This window comes from Gigantopelta aegis, chromosome 4, assembly GCF_016097555.1.
Source record: "Gigantopelta aegis isolate Gae_Host chromosome 4, Gae_host_genome, whole genome shotgun sequence".
NCBI lineage: Eukaryota > Metazoa > Mollusca > Gastropoda > Neomphalida > Peltospiridae > Gigantopelta > Gigantopelta aegis.
In genome coordinates this window covers 74060928-74083471 of record NC_054702.1, presented here as the reverse complement: position 1 = coordinate 74083471, position 22544 = coordinate 74060928, and the positions used below count along the sequence as shown (strand labels likewise).

At 36.6% G+C, this 22544-nt stretch overlaps 1 long non-coding RNA gene across 1 annotated transcript; it reads right to left on the bottom strand.

Annotated features, from left to right (window-relative positions):
* Positions 1–1621: 1621 nt before the first annotated feature.
* Positions 1622–22011, bottom strand: LOC121372263. Its single transcript, XR_005957911.1, has 3 exons — positions 21518–22011; positions 14727–14771; positions 1622–2586 (listed from the first exon to the last, which is right to left on the bottom strand). It is a non-coding gene; the product is annotated as an uncharacterized LOC121372263 (long non-coding RNA).
* Positions 22012–22544: the final 533 nt, after the last annotated feature.

Genomic DNA, 22544 nt, shown 5'->3' with positions numbered 1-22544 from the left:
AAAATATTTCAATAAAGTGTGGCGTGAATTTCTGCAATGGAGCACATTTCGCCTTTGTCAGGCCCGTAGGAACCGGAAAGGAGGAGCGGTGTGTGAAGAAGAAAAAAATATATATATTCTTTATAGCATTAATAGTACAAGAAAATAGCACAAAGAGACAGGTTAATGAAAATCAAGGTAAACGTCAGAAACAGTTACAAGATTATGAGAAACATGTTATATATCGCACGCACACACGTACTCACAGACACACACTGAGGTGTACACAGTAATATCTGCAGTATGCAAATATTTAATTAGTTAGTAATGCTTTAAAACATATTTTACTTAACAAGTAGATGCAGTGAATAATAACCTCACTATACATTTTTTAGGTATCTTCGTCAACATTAACTGGAGAATTACATGACAATAGCTGTACGATAAATTTATCGTCAGAGGGATTATGCAATTCAGTGCTTAGCTCTATTGGACCAATATCAAAGAGAGAACACCAAAATGTATCTCTAGTGTCTGATAAATACTGACAGTAATTTATGCAATGGAGCACACTTCACCTTTGTCAGGCCCGTAGGAACCAGGAAGGAGGAGCGGTGTGTGAAGAAAATGTACTGTGTGTGTGTGTGTGTGTGTGTGTGTGTGTGTGTCCTACATTAGTAGTTTATGACCCCACTAGAGATTGTGGCCCTCCTCACAAACTTCAGATTAAATTATATGGTTCCTAATGGCTTGTCTATGCTGATTAAATAAATTTAATAAGCATAATTGTGTGCTCTAAATATTACGGATTGATATTTAAATTTAATTTTTCTTAAACTTATAGGCCTAATATTAAATTGGGAGTGTGTGCAGGGGGGGGGGGGGGGGGGTTCGAAGGCCTCGCGAGTTTAAACATATTCTAATTTTTATCAATATATTTTCCGTTGAAGTATAACTCGACCCTCCTTTGAACGTCGCTCGCAACAGTCTAGACCCAGCCTTGCTAACATTCCTGGACATGCGCCTACCGTTCTCTTTAACTTGAACACCATTTTGACACCCCGATGGCTCGTCCATAAAACGATATATATACATATGTAAAAATAAATTGTTTTACACCCGAATCCTTCAAAATATGACTAAGAACAATTAATTATAACATTTATTCAACACTTTTGTATATCACTAATCAGAGGCGTCGGAAGCAATTAAAAGTTGGTACGGCCATGAAAGCAATGTATATGATGATATATATAGTATGCGAGTGCCATAGGCGCGAAGCTACCCTAGGAGTGTCTTGAGGCATGCCCCACCCCATCCGAAATGTTTTATGGAAGTCCTGCTGAAATTCTGCAATTTCTGCTCATTTAGCGAGGGGTGTTTGCTGTCAAATTATGCCATATGTAGTAGAAGATTTAAATAATTTGAAGAATCAGTATTAGGTCATTCATCGATCGGAAACTTCAAATAGCAATCTATTAATTTTAGTTGTACAATATAAAAGTGTGATCGTCGTTCACAAATTTGTATATCTTACCCAAATCCTATCTGCTGGCTATAACTCTTGATGAGATAAATACATCTTTTCAAAAAGAAAAACAAATTCTGTCTTTGACTTTTGCATTTATTTCATATGGTGAGATGTCAATTGAATTTACCAAACAGCTGCAATCGGTTCTCGGAGTCAGATACTCAGGCAAAGCCAGCTCTATGTCTTTTTGTTTTTGTTTTTGGAGCTTTCTTTTCCCTTGGGAGCGCAGGATCATTGACGCCAGTCTCTCTGACCACAGTTTTCAAGAATGAAGCAAACGTCCGCAGTCCTGAAAGAAGCCAGTGTTTCACAGGTCATTTCAGCAAGCGTCTGGTCCTCAGCTGGTGATAAATCATTGGACATCAACGACCTGCTGAGGTTGTGTGGAAGTCTGAGTATTTTACTGCCCAGTTTAATGCCAAAGAAAAAATAAATCAAATTTGTCCACGAAGGAAGATAGTCCTAAATTACGGGCTCTCATTTCGGTTTCTTTGACGAATACCAGAGATGCATGCAAGGCTCCGTAACTTTTGGCGATACTGTCCAAGGCATCTGCGTTGATAGTCCATCTTGTTGGGCACAGCATTCGAATGACTGGACTATCTGGGGCAATATCTTCTTTCAAGACTTTGAACGTGGCTTCACGTCGAGCAGAAAGTTTCACCAATTGTGTAATCTCATGCGTAATATCCAACACATCTTTCATCCAGTTAAGAGTTTTTGATTGTGTCACCGCAGGCGAGGTTCAGTGCTTGGCCATAGCAATGGGTGAAAACAGCACTTGGCTCACACTTCGTTATTTGTTTTGCGATACCAGATTTAATCCGCGACATAGCAGATGCTCCATCGTAGCATTGACAACGTATTCGGTTAACAGAAAAATTCATTAACGCAAGAACATCGAGTATGACAGACAGCAAAGTGTCTGCACTTGTAGAGGCGACAGTATAAAGGCAGATGAATTCCTCATATGCTTGCATGTCGGTGCCATCAACCCAGCGCAAACATATAACAACTTGCTCGATGTTGGCTGAATCGGTCGTTTCGTCCACCATCACGGTGACTTTTCTTAGTATCTAAATATAAAAAGTAAAATAAAAGATATTAAGACCTGTATCATTATTAAAGCACATTAATACTGTTGACAATACAGGAGCGCCAGAAGCAAATAAAAGTTGGTACGTCCATGAAGGCAATCTACCATATATGACAAGATCTATACTATGCGAGCGCCATAGGAAGAGAAAAAAAATCTTTCATGACCCAAAAAGTGGTACGGCCATGACCGAACCGCTTCCAACGCCCCTGCAATAATGGTTATTAGGGGACTACAGTTATACCCCGCCTGGATATTTACATCTTGGCAGAGTGAAGCTGTGGGCTGGCATCAATAACATCGGCATTTGTAATAAGGAAGAGAAACAAAAACGTTCATAACCCAAAAAGTCGTACAGCCCGTGTAAAAGGAATGCAAGTCCGTAGGAACAGTTGTCCGCCCGGACTTAATTTCCTAGGAATGCATATCCTAGGTCTAATATACCTAGGAATGCAAGTCCTAGGACTTACGTTCCTTAGGAATACTGGTCTGACTACCAGGATACCAAGTCCGGGCCGGACTTGCATTCCTGGACAATCAAAATTTAAGTCCGGTAGTTCACATACAAATTAAATTATAAATGTAAACAAAACGAAAAGCAGTTTCCTTTCTGGTTTATTTAATTAAAGGGACATTCCCGAGTTTGCTGCATTGTAAGATAAATATTTCTACGATTAAACTTACATATTAAATACATTTTCTTGTTTAGAATATCAGCGTCTGTATATTCAATGTGTTTCTGGTCGTCTTAATATTTGTAAGAAGCCCAAACTGGATTTTGTCTTCAAATAAAATGAAATTCAACCTAGTACCAATATTAGAACGATCAGAAACACGTTTAATATACAGCTACTAATATTTCATGCAGAAAAAATATATTTGAAATGTAATTACAGTCGTCAAAACGTCTGTTAGTCGATAACATCTTAAAAATTGCAGCAAACTCAGGATAACTTAGGATACTGGCGCCTGTCTTTATTTTTTTTTCTTCTATTTATTGCAATATTTTCCATTTATATAATTTGCAAGAGTATGTACACATTTTGCTGACCTTATTAAATGAACAGAACCAAAGTCTTTATTCATTGCGCGTTGTTCCAACTAATAAATGTTAAAACATTTAAATGTAACTCGAAAAGATTTTCCATAATTCGAAGCATGTATTAGTACTCGCAAATAAGTATAACTTGCCCATATGATATACCAACACAATTATCTGTTAGATATTATGTACTCGTATTTGATAATAATATTAATAATAATTCAACTATAAAAATGTGATATTTGCGTTATATAAATTATCTTTTTATTATATAATTTTTAATTTGTGCCTTGTTGTCATTAATGTTACAGGTGCGTGTACATAGGGTGTGGGGTGGGGTTGCGTGGTCTAAACACCCCTCTTCAAAGCAAATTTCTACTTGCCACAGTCTAGACCTCCCCCCTGCATAACTTACTGAACATGTGCCTGCTTTGTCAATTTTGCTTTTTCAAAAATTAATTTGGTCTAACATATGGCATATCAGAATCTGAATTCTATGATATCTTAGTCCCAACCAACCATACCATCGATACAAAAATATGTTAAATGGTTTTTATTACGGTTTATAAATTAATAGAAATATCAATGACTAAGAGTGGGTTTTAGCAGCTCAATGGGCCAATACACCGACAAAAACAAAACAGTAACTATAACAATTATCATACTGTCAATAATATGCACACACAATTTACAAAGATACTTTTAAACAGACTAACTAATCGTGACACTTTTACACCTGACAGTTTTGGTTACAGTAGGCATTCGGGTTCCCTTTTTGGTAGAAGGGGTGGGGGGGAGGCTGATTTTTATTGCCCGAATGAAAAGAAAATGTCCGAATCTGGAACACAACGTATATTTATATTCGCATTACTACCAAGACGCTATATAGAATTCCAAACAAATCAGTCTGCATTTTTACATGGATTACAACTAATATTGTGAGCAGAATGATGGAAAAACATGGTGAAGATTTCAAGCCAGCTCATTTTGCCCGATCGTGTCCATTGCACGCCCCCTCACCCCCTCAGCACTTGGGGGAGTGCCCCCTCCCCCCGACCCAGTCTCAAACGCTTTTGATGTTCCTTAACGGACAGATATAATAATACAGAGACCCTTTCCCCAACTCGTCTCTTATGCTTATGATGGTCAAAACTGCCATAAGGCAGTCAGTGATAATTAATTTCAAGTGTTTTGATGCTATTTTTAATTTTTCATTAATAAAAGCAATTGCTCATGCTTATTATTCCTGTTATTTTTAACTGTAGTAACTGGTCATTATAGTACTAGTTATTAGTACTAATTACTAGAACTAAGTTCAGTGCACGTCCCACAGACTTAAATTCCTAGGAATGCAAGTCCCACAGACTAGGATTCCGAGGAATGGAAGTCCGATCGGACAAAGATTAAGAAAATCGCAATTAATCGGATTATGACTTACTGTCAAACTATAAACTTGTTAAACATATTATTAAAAATTATGTTGGTGTATATAGTAATTGTCTTTTGCTGTTCTCCAAATGTTAAGTTTTTTTGGAGTTACCAGTTTTCATTTACATATGTATATGTTTTTAAAACAATTTTGGGCTACATATTGTTTTGTTGGGGGTTTTCCCCATATATTTCTTCGTGTTGAACACATGAACATATAGCCTACTTTATATCTGTAGTTGCATTATATACTTTTGAAAATAGCAAGATATTCGTCCTACATCAATATGCTAACAAAAATGTAAGACGATTACAGAAATTCACTCATGTGTCTGATCCACAAGTCTAAGACGTAAAACAAATAATTAAGTTGATACTCAAATTTAAAAATAATTTTTTGACAGAGATTTGAACCCACAATAATCTTAAGAGACTCGTACACATATCCATCACACTACGAGGGAAGGCTGCCAAAATCTCATTTTTTTCTCCTGTCTTTCTGACAGCTCGTGCAAATTGCAAAGTATAACACACTGACATCCAATTTGCCGGACTAGTATTTCTGCCACTGTTGTAGAAGGAATTTAAGTCCGGTAGGAATACAAGTCCTAGGATAAAAACAACTTAAAAATAAACCAGGTATGAAAGTCCGGGTAAGACTATGGTTCCTAAGCTATGGAGGTCCGATAGGACTATAGACCGTGGGCCCACTATAACCCCCCCCCCTTGCCCCCCCCCCCCCCCCGGGATTTTTCAAGATGAGTATATCTTTGAAGCCTATCCATAGACATATTCAAATCAGCTTGCCTGCAGGCAATCTGTAGGGCACGTTTGAGTGTAGGCACCCTATTTATTTTTAACAGGGCAAATTTCTGATCAAGGTGAATGTTCCACATAATTTTCTAAAATATTTGAAAATAATTCTGGACTATATCACTGCTTTTACTTTAAAGCTGGGTTACTGGTGAATGTATTCCACCAAAAAATAATACATTTTAGGCATCTGACTAAGCATAGTGAGTCAATGAATTTGAAATGTCCTGAGTATTACAAACATAATATATGAAAAAACTGCATGGCAATATTGAAGTTAACATTCAGACATATTTTGAACAGGTTTAAGACCAAATTATGAATGCTATTCATGCTAAATTACATGTTCATAACAACAAACCACAAAGCAGTGCAATATATGTGGTATGGATATAGTACCGGGGGTATACTCGCCAGCAAACGTTACACAGTTCCCGATATACGTAATTCTCTATGTACATGTATATATATACATACCGTACCTAAAACATTCTGATCCTTTTATTATTGTATTGTATTTAATATCTGAAGGCAGCATTACTTAAATATGGTGCAGTACATGCTGTCTAAACCATTTACATGGATATTTTGAATATTTTTATATTACACACAAGTCTTACAAACATAAAAAGTGAATTTACATACCATTCTAGGCAAGTATGCATAACATATACACTTTATCTATCTCACAACAGTTCATCTTACAATAGCTAGTTCTTTTGTTGCTTTTTGTAATATTTTAGAATTGCAGTTCTATTTATATTATGCTTAACTTATGTTTTGGTGTATATAATTGATATCTACATAGAATATTGTCATCAGGCAAATATCTAGCACTATAAAAATCTAACTTTCATTCCCAATTCTCAGTCATTTTATGTGACCCAAATATAATATATGCGAAGTTTACAATTTTCTATTTCTACATCCTTCCTTTTATTCTATAAAGTAGATGTTAATAACAATTACAAAACAATATAATATGAGGTATGAATAATTATATACTTCTCAAAATAAGTTACTAGTAAGCAATGCCAGAAATGTATTAATTTCTATGTATACACATACTTAGGATTGCCTGAAGCTTTTATTATTAAAAAAACAGATAGACCTGGCTTTTTTCTATAACATATTGAGGCTTCATTATTCAAATATGGTTAAGTATACGGAGTCTATATACTATGTTCACAAATTTATGAAGATGTCCCTCTGTTCTTAGTACCAACCAATTATAAGTACCTTTCCTCGGCATGTGTGTTAAAACATTTACAATTCATCTATCTCACAGAAGCTTGTACTATTTTTAAAAACATAATTGTATTTAAATTGTGCTTAATTTATGCTTAGGTTTATATAATTGACATCAGATATAGTCATCAGGCATATCTAGCACTTGACTTTCTTTCCTATTTCAGTCTTATCATCTGACTCAGATATAATGTCTATTATGTTCACAATATCTGTAAATTCTTATTTTTGCTCTGGGCCTTTACTCCTGTTCCTCCCTCAATGTCAACAGCTCTTGCATTATCAGATCACAAACCATCCAACTCGGCTTCAGTATTTCTTTGGACATTTCTCAGCCATTTCTATGTGGTTGAGAAATACCCTGGACTTTGTGATATGACTAATACCATATGAGACCATGGTAATTTGCTCTCTTCCAATTTGCTCTATTGGTACAGCATATTTTCAGGGAATATCTACTGGAAGGAAGATTGCAACTAATCCACAGTAGCATAATAACAGCATTCGTGGTTTGGCACTAAATTTCTCATGTGAAAGGGGTTCTTCCAAGCCACACTTGATCTAAGGAATCCCTACAAAGGTCTTAAGAGACTGGAAGACCTTTTAAATGAAAAAAAGAAAACTCTACCCTCAGCTTCTTGGGAAGAGGGTTCTATTTGTAAGACAAAGTACATGTTTTAAACGCAAACCATGTCTAGGGGTGTTGTAAAGTGCACAAGAAGATGCAGAGACAAAAATTATACTTCAATGTCTGTACATTGCTGCCAGTTCACCATCCCAGATACGGACATTTGTATACACTCAATTTGGCAACAAGAGGCATCTATATAAGATGCACAGCATCATTAAGGATGCAGGGAAGACACCAACTAGCAATTCCAGCTGTGCTTGCTATTACTGGCTATGGTACCAACAGTGCTTTTATGCAGAATGGAAAACTGGAGGTTTTGAATATTCTCAAGCAACACCAAGACTTCCTTGAAATGTTGTTAGCTCATGGAAGTTCAGCAAAAATTGATGTTCATATATTTAAGAAGTAGATAATTTCATATACCTTCTCTATGGGAGTGCAGATGCGAATAACATACAAAAACATCATGACTTGAGAAATATCTGGAAATGTTTGTTGCCAAACCAAGGATAATAATATTGAACTACAGTAGAATATAAATCAGCCTTCTCCACTCTACATGTATGTATTCACTGAGAATGCTCTGAGAATGCACATACAGAGAACAAATTGCCAAGTTGTCATTTGGTATCAGTCATACCAGCCAGTCCAGGCTATTCCCCAACCAAATTGTCATATGGCTGAGAAATTTTAGAAGGCACACTAGAGATGAAATAGTGATATGATACCATGAGAGCTGATGGACATACTGATGGGGGAACCAGAGCAGAGCCTGGAGAAGGAGAATACCAGAAATTGTGAACATGACAGACATACTTTAATTGCATGAAAATGCAATGGAATATGAAAGGAAGTCAAAACTCTCCTAGACAATATTTGATGTAGAATACTAATTATATACACTTGAGCATACGTTAAGCACAATGTAAATATAAAGGCAAATCTAAAAATATTACAAACACAGACTAGTATAAAATGAACTTTTGTGAGATAGATGACTTGTACGTGTAATGCAAAAGAAATTATGGTAGGTACACAAAACTAATGCTTTAAATGTTTAACACTGGTGTTTAGTAAAGAGGGACATATTCATAATATTGATGCACATACATGTATACTCGACAAAATTAATTAAGGGCTAGTAAACTTTCTTATATTATAATATAATTCTTTGTTACTGTCATATTATTTTAACGTTTTAGTCATATATATGGCTTCTATACATTGTTTCAGTAAACTTTTACTGGTTATACACGCAAAAAACACTGGAATTTTACAGACTTATATATATTGAAATGAGCATTAGGCAAGTATTTGTTACACATTTGTTCAGAATGTTTTTTGTCATTGTGTTCCCTCAAAATTGTTATTTCGGTCATTAAGTTTAAGAACATGCCACAATGCTGACAACTTTCAACGGAAGAAGTTGTATTTCCCCCCATATTTAAAGGAAAATGCTAAAATATCTATTGGACCTTAATTAATTTTGTTAAGTATAGTATAGGCAGATATACTGAACCATATTTGAATAATGCTGCCTCAATATATTAAATACAGTGCAATTTTTAATAGTAAAAGGTTCAAGCCCAAAATATGTGTAAATATAGAAAATAATTCATTTCAGGCATTGCTTAACTTTTGCCGATGAGTATATTATTATTCATACCACATATTGCATTGTTATTTGGTTTCTTACTATTAACATCTAGTATAGGATGAATATCATTCATTTTGGTCTTATATCTGTTAAACATATATATGGATGACAACTTTATCACTATATTTAATTTTTCAATATAGTGTTTTGGGGACAAAAAAGTGCAACGGTACCCCCATTCAAATGGCGATATTTTTTTAATCCACCAACATTTTTGCTGCAGACAAGCAGATATTAAATTCATATATAATGAGGTATCTAAAAATACTTGTCTCCAAAAATCCCTAGGGGGTGGGGGGGGGGGGGGGGTGGGGGGAGGATGGTTTCGGTATCTGGCCCGTGGACTACTACTGTTCTTAGGAACCGAGGTTCTACGGACCTGCGTTCCTTTTACACCGGCAGTACCGCTTTCGACGCCCCTGCTTGTTAAAGGCCGTACCACACTAGTGCAGCGCGTCAGCAGCAAAAAATCACTTCCAATGAATTACCATATACATACCCTCACTAGCACAACGTCTTTTTTTATTTTGTTTGATCGTTCCAATTTATGATGTCATAATAGCCTCTATTAGAAATTCGCGAGAAATAATAGGCAGAGTTACGTCCCCTAACCACTTCCGGCGCATTCCGGTTACAGCAAATATGGCTGATGACCACAGTTGTTTGTGAATCTTCAGCTGAGATTTATGCATGCCAGTCCCTGACATCATAAATGTCCCCACCTATGCTTTAAAAATAAAGAATGATACAGGTAAAAATTAAGTTAATGAAATTGCGTTTTGTTATAACTGACCATGTGTTAAATATAGGAGATGAATCTAGCAAGCTGTCACCCACCCCGATTATTTTGGTCACTTGCTTGGATTTTTTTTTTCCAAAGCTGCAATCTCGCCTCATATTAATTATCATAATTTCATTTAAACATACAAACACACCTGCAGTTTTAATGAATTGTGTGTGTGACAGTAACACCGTTGTAATAGATAATAGAAACATATGTTTATAGTACGTCTCACGGGAAACGCATTTTTTTCATGCTATGGAATAATATTTACTACAAGTTATATATTTCTGAGCCGCTTGTTTTCTAAATTAAACACAGAAATAGTATATTTTTGTTATTTCCAAAACACTTTTATTTTTACGACAAACCAAACTTAAAATTATTTACAAAAACAACGAAACATTTTTGTAGGAGGATGGGACGGACTATAATATGTAATATTCCGATCAGAACAGTCCCCTTCCCCAGGTGCTATATTATGTTTGTTTGTTGTTTTTTTCAATGTATTTCGGGGGCGCATGACCCGACCCCTCCCCTAAAAACACCATAAGTCAGTCTAGACTTCCTCTACACAATTACCTGCATATGCGCCTGTTTGACTAAATATTTCGTTTATATGCATTGCATTATAAAGTGTAAATTTGGTTCATGGTTCATGGTTCATACAGAAATTTCAAACCTAAATTTAGGGGCTTTTTAGGGTCAATGTAAGTAAAATTTAGGAACTAAAACTTTGCTGTGACATTCGAACTCGACAAAATAACGGGAGCTGTGTTCGAGCGGGCTATGGAATGGAATGCATATACGTCATGATGTACGAATCCGTCTTTATTACCAATTCAGACAGTAGATACATTATCGTTAGGCGAGGAACTGAATTTCTGTATCGTTAGTTTCATTATTAACTATTATCCTGTTCAATTATTTAGACCCAAAGTGTTTTGCAAATGTTACGTTTATTTCCTGTTCGATATTTGTTTTCTTTGCATTTACATGAAAACAAACCCAAACCCCGACAGGTTTTATATACAAATCATCATATAAAATGAACGAAGTTGACTTAATTCCACTTTTTAAAAATCTCTGTGTCTTTTGAATGCACGTTATTTCTCCTATAAATAACTAAGGTCATTTGCATATCAAAACATTGGGACCTGAGGCTACGTGAAGGCCATTATAGCTTGTTTCACTAAATCAAGGTTATTATTGTTTTGCAGTGTGTAACAGCATTGTCTAATCTTTCCGTTAAACATAGATGTAAACAAACAGAACATGTAACCCTTTCTTGTAGGTGCATTATATCAATTATATATTAGCATACCATACCTAACCTAACACAACTGCGGTGTAGCACAGTAATAAACACAAATCACCTCACACACCGCAGGAATGTGCTTTCCAAATTTATAAATAAATTTAATGCAGGGCCGGATCCAGAAGACCATGGGGGGGGGGGGGGGGGAGATAAAATGTCAAAGGCCACCAACATCAAATAATAATAAAAATGTTATTTAATTTGCCTCTAAATTGGGAACTCATACGTGTATATATATATATATATATATATATATATATATATATATATATATATATATATATATATATATAGTATATAGGGTGGTGCTAGGGGCTGGGGTTTGGGGGTTGGGGGTTATATTTGTAATGCGAAAAACCAAAGGGCTATTGTTCGGACTCGTATGGGTTCAACCACTTTTTCATCCCGCAGACACAGCCCTGAATGTTCAAAATACGATAGCATTGCTTGGTCAATAACATCATTATTTCGATCTATGACTGCACGTGCTATTGTAGCAATGTGTAAACCACGTAAAATACAAGTTAGGTAGGTTATATAAATTCAATGAAAATGTATTAGTCGACATTCTTGTTATTGTTATTTGAGGAAAAATATGGGTAAATCGAAAAACACTTCAGTTGATGTAAAATCGTGTATTAAGAACGTTTTCGATTATTTTGAAGATGAATATCAGCGCGGTAGACCTAGGTATGCATCTTATCGAATTGTCGATCGAGTTGCCGCTGCACTTAAAGTTTCGGTTTCAACAGTAAAAAGAACTGTGAAAAATCTAAGCTCTACGAATCCAAGCACAGAAATCACTGTTAAAAAACGCGACCGAAAACTCATCGATTTATTTGATAAAGATGTTATTAGACTACGAGTGTACAGATTTTATAGAGTGGGCGAATTACCTACATTACATAAGATTAACGTGGCTTTAAGGGAAGAATGTGGAATCAACATATCCATATCAACTTTACGAAGAACACTCCATGACCTCGATTTTAAATACCAACATATGTCTACAACCGGAAAAGTGATTTTTGAGGACGCCAATATATCAGACAGGAGACTGTCCTATCTCCATGAAATATCCAGTTTACGAGAACAGGGGTATTTAATAGTGTATCAAGATGAGACCTGGGTGAATGTCAACCACACAACATCCCACCACTGAAAAGATATCCACCCGGGCACAAGTACCGCCAATCACCTGCCGAAATCAGACGCTGCTGATCGAGTTCCTAAACTCTGTTCGGTGACTGGGAAGGGAAAAGACTTATTATTTGTCATGCTGGCTGTGATAAATATGGATTGATAGATGGCTGTGAATTGATCTTTGAGGCTAAAACAAACAGACGGAGACTATCATGGTGAGATGAATCATGAAAATTTCATCAAATGGTTTGAAGAACAACTTATGCCTTCTCTACCAGAACTTTCTGTTATCGTCATGGATGACGCAAGCTACCACAACAAATTAACTGAGATTACACGATGTCCTGCACTAAACGCTAAAAAGGAAGAAATTCAGTCGTGGCTACGAAACAAAAATATACCTTTTGAGAGTAACATGACAAAGCCAGTTCTTTATGAACTTGTGAAAAGTAACAAATGTGCAAAGCAATTTGTTACTGATGATATTGCTGAATGCCATGGGCACTTGTGTCTAAGACTGCCGCCAAGACATTCTGAACTCAATCCGATAGAACTGATCGGAGTCAAGTCAAAGGGCACATAGCTCGTCATAATGATGGTAAAATGACCACGGTGCGGAGAGAACTTGCACATGCATTGAACTCTGTCACACCTACACACTTCTCTGACGCAGTTAAACATGTAATAAAGATCGAAGAAGATTTTAGAAAACAAAATAGTTTTATAAGAAATAAAATACCCCCTGTGATAGTCCCCCTTAACGAAGATAGTGATGAAGAAATGAGTTCGTCGACTGATTAAGTTATTTCTCCATACCCATCAGGAGTATTACTTTAATGTATGCATGAACTCTTTAACACCAAAAACAATTTATTTCCATATCATTCACTATCAAACAACCTAACAACCTATAAACTAATCGACTAGAAATGCATATAGACTACACATACATACGAGAGAAATTTTTATTTAACGACACACTCAACGCATTTGATATACGTTTATGTGGCGTCAGACAAAACGGTTAAGGAGCATTATGACAGTGAGAAAGAAACTCGCTACCGCCACATGGGCCACTGTTTCCGATAAGCAATTTTGATAAGCAATAAGGGACGTTTTATAGACAGGATAGCACATACCACAGCCTTTATACATCAGTTGTGGTGCACAGGCTGGAACTAGACACAACCCAATGGGTCCACCATGTGGGATCGATCAGTCGACCTACCATGAGCGAACGCTTTACCTCTGAGCTACGTCCCGCTCCATATACAAAAGAAGCCTTAAGTGGGGTTGGGGTTGTGCAGAGGGTCACACCTCCACCAATCGTATGCATACCATATTCTTCTCTCTCTCTCCCTATAACCATAGATTAAAATATGTTGAGTGCGTCGTTACATAAATGACCTCTCTCTCTCTCTCTCTCTCTCTCTCTCTCTCTCTCTCTCTCTCTTCAGCGCGCGCGCTTGTGTATTCCACAATATAATTATAATATTTGATACATATTTGTTTTTCAAACTGAGCTTTTGTCACTTGAACTCCCCACCTGAATCCGCGCCTGCTTCATGTTTACAGATATTTTCTTAAATATAGGTCATACTACGATTTGTGCGGATAGGACGATAGAACCGAACATTAGTTTGAAACGCACTATAGAATGATGCTTTTGATATGCAAATGACCTTAGTTATTTATAGGAGAAATAACGTGCATTCAAAAGACACAGAGATATTTAAAAAGTGGAATTAAGTCAACTTCGTGCATTTTATATGATGATTTGTATATAAAACCTGTCGGGGTTTGGGTTTGTTTTCATGTAAATGCAAAGAAAACAAATATCGAATAGGAAATAAACGTAATATTTGCAAAAAACTTTGGGTCTAAATAATTGAACAGAATAATAGTCTACTGCATAGGTCGTAGTTAATAATGCAGCTAGCGATAGTGAAAATCGCAGCTAGTCATTTAGTCAAATTAATGTACATTTCCGTTCGTACACAGTGATATATACACAAACACATGAGTATTAATTACAAACATAAAAACTTTATTAAAATACCGATTTAACGAGTCAGTCATTCTGGAAAAGGAGATTGCACACAATCTGAAAAACAATAATAGTTATATAAAATTTTATTAACGTCAAAAAATAAATGAAAAAGTCGATGACTACTCCACAATTCAGTAGTAACAAAGGGCCTTTGTTGCAAGTGACTGGAGGGTAAACGTGCCGGAAATAATTCAGTGGCTAATTGGGGCCACTTAGCGCTATGAAAATCAAGGGCAGATAAGTATGTTTCTAATAGAAAGAAGTATTTTATTTAACGACGCACTCAACACATTTTATTTACGGTTATATGGCGTCAGACATATGGTTAAGGACCACACAGATTTTATGAGGAAACCCGCTGTCGCCACTACATGGGCTACTCTTCCGATTAGCAGCAAGGGATCTTTTATTTGTGCTTCCCACAGGCAGGATAGCACAAACCATGGCCTTTGTTGAACCAGTTATGGATCACTGATCGGTGCAAGTGGTTTACACCTACCCATTGAGCCTTGCGGAGCACTCACTCAGGGTTTGCAGTCAGTATCTGGATTAAAAATCCCATGCCTCGACTGGGATCCGAACCCAGTACCTACCAGCCTGTAGACCGATGGCCTGCCACGAAGCCACCGAGGCCGGTCCTGTTTCTAACAGAGGCGCATTGTAATATTTTATGTCTTCCACCATTGACTAATATCTTTATTTTACTGAAAAACAATGCCAAAACAAAATATTAACGAAGAAAGGTTGATCATAGACGTGCAGAAACACCCATGCATATACAACATCCAATCGGTTAGTTACAAAGACACGGAAATGGCAGTCAATACATGGTCAACGATGGCGTGTACCCAAAACTTTTTAACAAGTAATCTTCTATACAAATACATTAAAACCAATTTACTCGAAATTATGTTCTTGGGAGTCATGTTTTCAAATCAAATCCGTTTTTCTTTTCTTCTTTTCAGCTTTTTTCACTCACTCTTATTTCTGCTTGGCACGCTAGGGTATTATTGACGCTTCACTGCTGACGCGCTGCCGACACGCTGTTGATGCGCTGCCGACGCGCTGCGCTAGTGTGGGACGGCCTTTAATAAAATTTTTTATAAAACTGGCCGTCGATCGCCATTCGTTTACATTATAAACGTGGTTTGCTTACAGGGCCCAGCCTCGCTTTAATCTCTCTCAACAGGAGTCGCTGCGGACTCGGCGAACTCGTGTATAATTTGCGCATGTTGAATAATGTTGCTCAGTTCTCACAACATAGTTCACTTCCTGGTGAAAGTTCATTGATCATGGGCGGATCCAAGGGGGGGGGGGGGGGACCAGGGGGACGCGTCCCCCCAAAAAATTGTTCAAGTGCCCTCAAAATGTCCAAGTGCCCTTTTTGTTTGTAGAATTTTTTTTTTTTTAAGTAAACAATAATTATATTGTAGATAAATGAAATCAAGATTTTCGTGTACATGCGCAAGCTTGCAGATATGTGTCTGTGTTATTGAGTCTCAATGGGGCCCCATTGAGGTTCTAACGCGAGTGACGCCAATTTACTTCATTATTGCTAGTATATTATGACGTAGAACTGTAGGAATTCATATTAATTGTAAATATCAAAACTTGTAGTACGGTGCCCTTTTGACGAGTCAATGTGCCCTTCTTTTTTGGTCCCCCCCTAAAAATATTTCCTGGATCCGCCCATGTTGATGATATAGTTCCTGATAGTGACACATGTTGTGGTTCACATTTTCACTTCTAGGAATTGGGAAAGAATTAAAACAATATGTATGTTTAATGGTAAGCCTTCTGACTGTATTTTGCATTTGTTGTTTTGTAATATTGTCTATTGACCTTTGGAATATGGGTGTATAGCGGAGGTGTTAAAAGGTTAATGAACCACCTATTCGGACCGGTACGACAGCCAGATACGATCATATAGCAAAAAATACACATAAAAAACTGAGACGGAAATGTTCTCAATTTTGGAATGAAAATAAATGCTTATATAATATATGTTCGCAATGGTGTATGTTGTTAGTGCCAACGAGAACCCGTTCCATTGGCAATCTTCATTTGAAGTTGGGCAATTTAACATGGATTTTAGTGGCAGATGATATCTGTGTAGTGAGACCTGACTGTCGCTGAATGCTTCCCAGAGTTACAGCGCCTTGTACCGCTGTCCTGTTAAAAACAGGGGGAGATAAATCTCAGTAATGAGCCGAACAAATTACGTCTGAAAAAACAGCAACCAAGATCTATGAAATACAAGGCTAGTATTTACAATCTTATTCTTATTGCAAAATGTCACGTAAAACAGTCCAGTGTATTGGAGCACCCAATTCCTTAATATTTTGGTTCAGGCCTAATTCTAACGATTTTGTTTTCTAAAAAAAATCCACTTATTTTTAGATTTAAAAGTCTGAACCACATTGTTAACAACTACATTAAATTACTCTCCTACCTTTAATTACCTTTGTATTTCCCCCAACATTTTGTCCAGACAGACAACGCGAAAAAACCCCATTACAGTGACACAGGTTCTACATCGTCAATGTCCCTAACTGCGTTATGCTAGCAAATCCGTTCAGTTTGTTTTCTCATGAATGGTCCACGCAATCAATATCCGATTTGTTGTCGTCTGCTAATCGTTCATTAGTGAGGTTTTTCTTCACAGTTCAGAAACATATTCATTACCAATAAAGTTCAGACAAGTAGGCCTAAGTATCTAAATACAAAACTTTACAAACCCCAAAAATCATTAATATTACTAAGTCGTTTTTGTTTATTCCTTAAAATTACCGATATTGGGTCCACATGACTCGAAGAAATTGACTTAAAATGGAGGAAGATAAATTAACATTCGGTGCGTGTCACATGACCTCACACGTGCCAGCTCAACAAGGCCAAATCATTTAATGTTTATCATTTTCAATTATAAATATACTATCTGCAAAATGTATGCTACATGTTTGTGCCTCTACTGTAGTGAATAGTATTCATAATCCATTCATAACAATTGTAAATAATTTTGAGTGTATAAATTGTGTTAATTAAAAATCAATTCATTAAAGCCACGGTGACGTCACATGTTGTGATCACGTGGTACCGTAGGCAAGAACCACTGTTGACATTAGTAGTAATGAACAATCGAATGTTTTTTTCGTGAGTTAAATCAGTGTAGACTAGTTTTGATGAATGGTATTTTGTCATGGTAAATTCATACGTTGTTGTTAGCCGCACAAATCACTGTAGGAAGGATTGTGGAATTATTTTCACCTATTACTGGAAGCGAAACGTCGAACAGTAAGCTGACAACAATCAACTTTGGCTATCCCACAACGGAGATCGTCATTTTATACAAGGTTTGTTGTATGTTATTCATTCGTAATACTAGTACACGTAGAGTATTTTATTGAAATGAAAAATTGAAAAGATAATAAAATTAAAATGAAAAAAACCCCCAAAACTCACCACCAAACTGACATGGAAACGAAGATGCCCTGTTGACAGTACCCAGACAATCTACAAACAACGTTTTATGTAACTTTGTATTGACAGATCCATTATAGTGGGTAAAAAAAAACATCTGAGTGTATTTTATATTGTATCATGCCATAAAATATGTAGGTGGCTGGAGTATTTATATTTTTAATTAAATAACAGGGAGCTCTGTGTGTGTGTGTGTGTGTGTGAGAGAGAGAGAGAGAGAGAGAGAGAGAGAGAGAGAGAGAGAGAGAGAGAGAGAGAGAGAGAGAGAGAGAGAGAGAGACAGACAGACAGACAGACAGAGAGTCAAATCATGCTATAGTTACTAATACTAATATGTACACAATATAAAACTTTAAATACTTATATCATAGAAAATTAACAATTTTGATATTTTTTCTAGATATCAATGATCCCTGTTTATGGACAAAAAGAGAACCGGCAGCTCTTGGATGAAATAAGGGCCTTTTAGGATGAATTAAGGGCCTTTTAGGGTGAATTAAGGGATGCTAAGGAGAACACTGGTATCAGATTCGGCGTTTCTTTTCTACAGTATCTCATGTTTCTGTGCACAAGAAGGATACCAGAACTTTTTTCACCGACTTTCCAAACTATGTAACATTATTGGGGCTATTCAGTATGTGATGATGACATTGATAACACTTGGATTTAATCTTTTTTTACCAGGATCTCTATTTTCTAATAAAAACAGAATTTACAAAATCAATAAAATTATATCGAGAAACAATAGACACGGCATATTTATATATAAAAAATTATCATTATAAACCAATGATCAAATGATATTTGCATTATGTTAATTTGTTTTAAATTAAAACATAAAAACATTTTATTGTTACAATTTACAGTAGTTAGTTGTTTTAACTGTTTTTTTATTAATCAGGTTGAAAGTGAAAGCCTTTTGAAACTGCCTCTTGTCAAAGGTAACTGACACAGTTTGGGATTTGAAAGGAAGGAATCTTTAATTTAACGATGCACTCAAGTCATTTTAATTACGGATATATGGAGTCGGACATCTTTAGGGATCACACAGATAATATTAGGGAGGAAACCTGCTGCTTTCCTATTAGCAGCAAGGGATATTTTATATGCAGCAGCCCTCAGACAGGATAATAAATAGCATAGCCTTTTTTACACCAGTCGTGGAGCACTGGCTGGAACGAGAAATAGCCCCATATGTATGTCTGTCTGTCTGTGTGTGTGTGTGTGTGTGTGTGTGTGTGTGTGTGTGTACTTGGGGGACCAAGTAAATTTAAGGTGTATCTCGTTTAGAAGGCTAAGTTCTGTACTAATATTTAAAAAGGGACTATGTAGCTAGAGGGACCAATGTATGCGTGGTCATGGAACAGGTACTGAAACTAAATTTAGTATCCTCCATTTTAATACAATGTGTTAATACGTATCTGATGTCAGTAAAGGACTTAATAAAATTAATAGTTTTAAAGTTTTGTAAAGTTTTCTAATAATATTTTTCTTACTTGCTTAAACTTTATTGTTAGTGAAAAGCCTTACAAATGAACCAGTAGACAAGTATAACACATTAGTGTTGTCTACTGGTTCATTTGTAAGAAATGTTCATATATATATATACAGTATATATATATATATATATGGGGTATTTAAAATTGTTTAAAGAAATAATTTCCTTTAACAAAGTGTAGGCCAATTATTTCTTTTAAACAGTTTTAAATAAATATAGGCCGACTTGTTTTATTTTATTTTTTTTATTTGTGTGTGCGCGCGCTCGTTTGCAATGCTTTACTTCAGGGCACAATATTTCACGCGAACCGCCGTTCTGTTCGCGTCGCGGCCCCTACGCAAAATTAAATTTACGCGAACCGCAAATTGGTTACGTCATGACCTGTAAACGTTCAGAAATTAAAACTTACAAACTTCACAATTACAGGATGTTTATTCATCCAGACATACTACTACTAGTACTAGTATTCCGACAAATGTGTTAGGCTGAATTTTAGATACTTGATGCGCAGCAAACCAGTAAACAACATTATTTTGCAACAGTTGTAACTTGCGACCAGTCTAAACTTTTTAAAACGTTTTAAAGAAATGTGCCAAGATCGCTATGGACGGCTAAATTATCTACTTCTATTTTATCTCTTAAAGGTATATATGTAGATATAATATTGGATTGGCTATAATTTTGCATATGTCAAAAAACTGTTTTTTAACGTAAACAGGAATCTTTCTGGCAAAAACACTGAATGATTATGTATATATTTGTCAAAAGCTTAGCGCCCATTACGCACAGTACGCATGTGCGTAATGCAAAAACAAAATCCGGGAATAGGTCGAGGCTGTCTGTAATTGTTCTATAAAATATCCTCTTAAAATTGACTCGAAAAAAAGATTTTTTTTTTTTTTTTTTTTTAAATGCCTCCGAAAAGGCTCAGACTGCATCTACAGGCGTCCTGATTTTCAAAATTTTCACAGGGGGAGGCCCCCCCCCCCCCCCACCCACCCCGAATATCCCTGCTCGGTCACGCCTTTGGCGTGCCTAATGCTAAGAAAATTTCTGGCTACGCCCCTGTACTGGGGACTGATATTCAGTTCTTTTATAATATTGTTAACTTTAGTAAGCATTAAAGAATTTTTTTTTTTATAAAATGTTTTCTTTTGTATGTTTTAACTTTATGTTTCAGCTAAAAACTATGTATTTAAAATATAATTTCAACGTAATTCTGAGGTAACCGATCAGGTAACCCACGGGTTTCGCAAATATAATTGACGTAACCGAACAATTGGTTACCTGGGTAAAAACCACGTGAACCGATTTCCGGTTCCCTCAGATTTCGAAATATTGTCCCCTGTACTTGAAATAAGGACCAGACGCTTTAAAATTACATGGACTAAACATATTTATTCATGTGAAAAAAAAAGAAGAAAAAACAAGGAAGTTTGCTATAGTTTTGAACTCGGTCAATCGTCAAATTTAAAAGAGTACATGTAGCTCCTCCATACAGGAGCTATGTAGAATAGCGTTTCCGTGGTACAAGCAGTAATTTAAGCACATCTTTTGGCCATTGTCGCTAGTTCGCTTTGTAATAATATACATTTGCACCGGTAAACGGAATGTCATTGAATAAATCATGTTTTGATAGAAAATAAATGGGTTCATCGAATTTTTGGAATTTAAAAGATAACCTGGCGACTTTTTATGCTCAATAGCAACATCTGCATGTCTGTAATGAAGTTACACTAATCTAAAACTCGTAAAAGTAAACACACACACACACACACACACACACACACACACACACACACAAAAACAATATTATATTCACCTTTTCTCCAGGTGAAAAAGTCTTTGATCTACGACTGGTATGCCTGCTTGGCGTGTGTACCACTCTCTGTCGCTTTGGTGTTTGTCGGGCACTTGGGGTGGCTGGCACTTTTGTGGCTATGTATGAGCCTGGTTTTTTAACTTTTCTAAATTTTATCTCCACAGTTGACAATTGTTTTTGTTTTTTTTTATGTCCAAGGAACGAATCGTCAAACTACATTGGACACAGACGAATAATTCCTTTTCGGGAGTCACAGTTACATCAAAAACATCACTTAATGTCTGTGCAGCACTGGGCCCACCTTTGAATTGTGCACAAATTCCTGTTCTACGCAACCGTCCACTTTTATCCTCGAAACGTTCTTTACAGCATGCACATTCCATCGCAGAAACACAAAATGAAACTAATCCATGTTGTAATTAAATCCAAATTCATCCCAAACGGCATTAGCCAACTCTTCCATGTTGTAACGTCGCTTGGTATGAGACGGCCCCTGTAACTGCTGCACAAGGCGGAATCGCCCAGTGGGCGATCACGTGATCTACGTCTCGAAATAGATCGCCGAGCTTTGTAATTGTTGCGACGGAAAGAAAGAAAGAAAGAAATGTTTTATTTAACGACGCACTCAACACATTTTATTTACGGTTATATGGCATCAGACATATGGTTAAGGACCACACAGATTTTGAGAGGAAACCCGCTGTCGCCACAACATGGGCTACTCTTCCGATTAGCAGCAAGGGATCTTTTATTTGCGCTTCCCACAGGCAGGATAGCACAAACCATGGCCTTTGTTGAACCAGTTATGGATCACTGATCGGTGCAAGTGGTTTACACCTACCCATTGAGCCTTGCGGAGCACTCACTCAGGGTTTGCAGTCAGTATCTGGATTAAAAATCCCATGCCTCGACTGGGATCCGAACCCAGTACCTACCAGCCTGTAGACCGATGGCCTGCCACGACGCCACCGAGGCCGGTTTGTTGCGACGGAGTGTCACGAAGCGTAGCTGAATGTGGGTGCTGTCG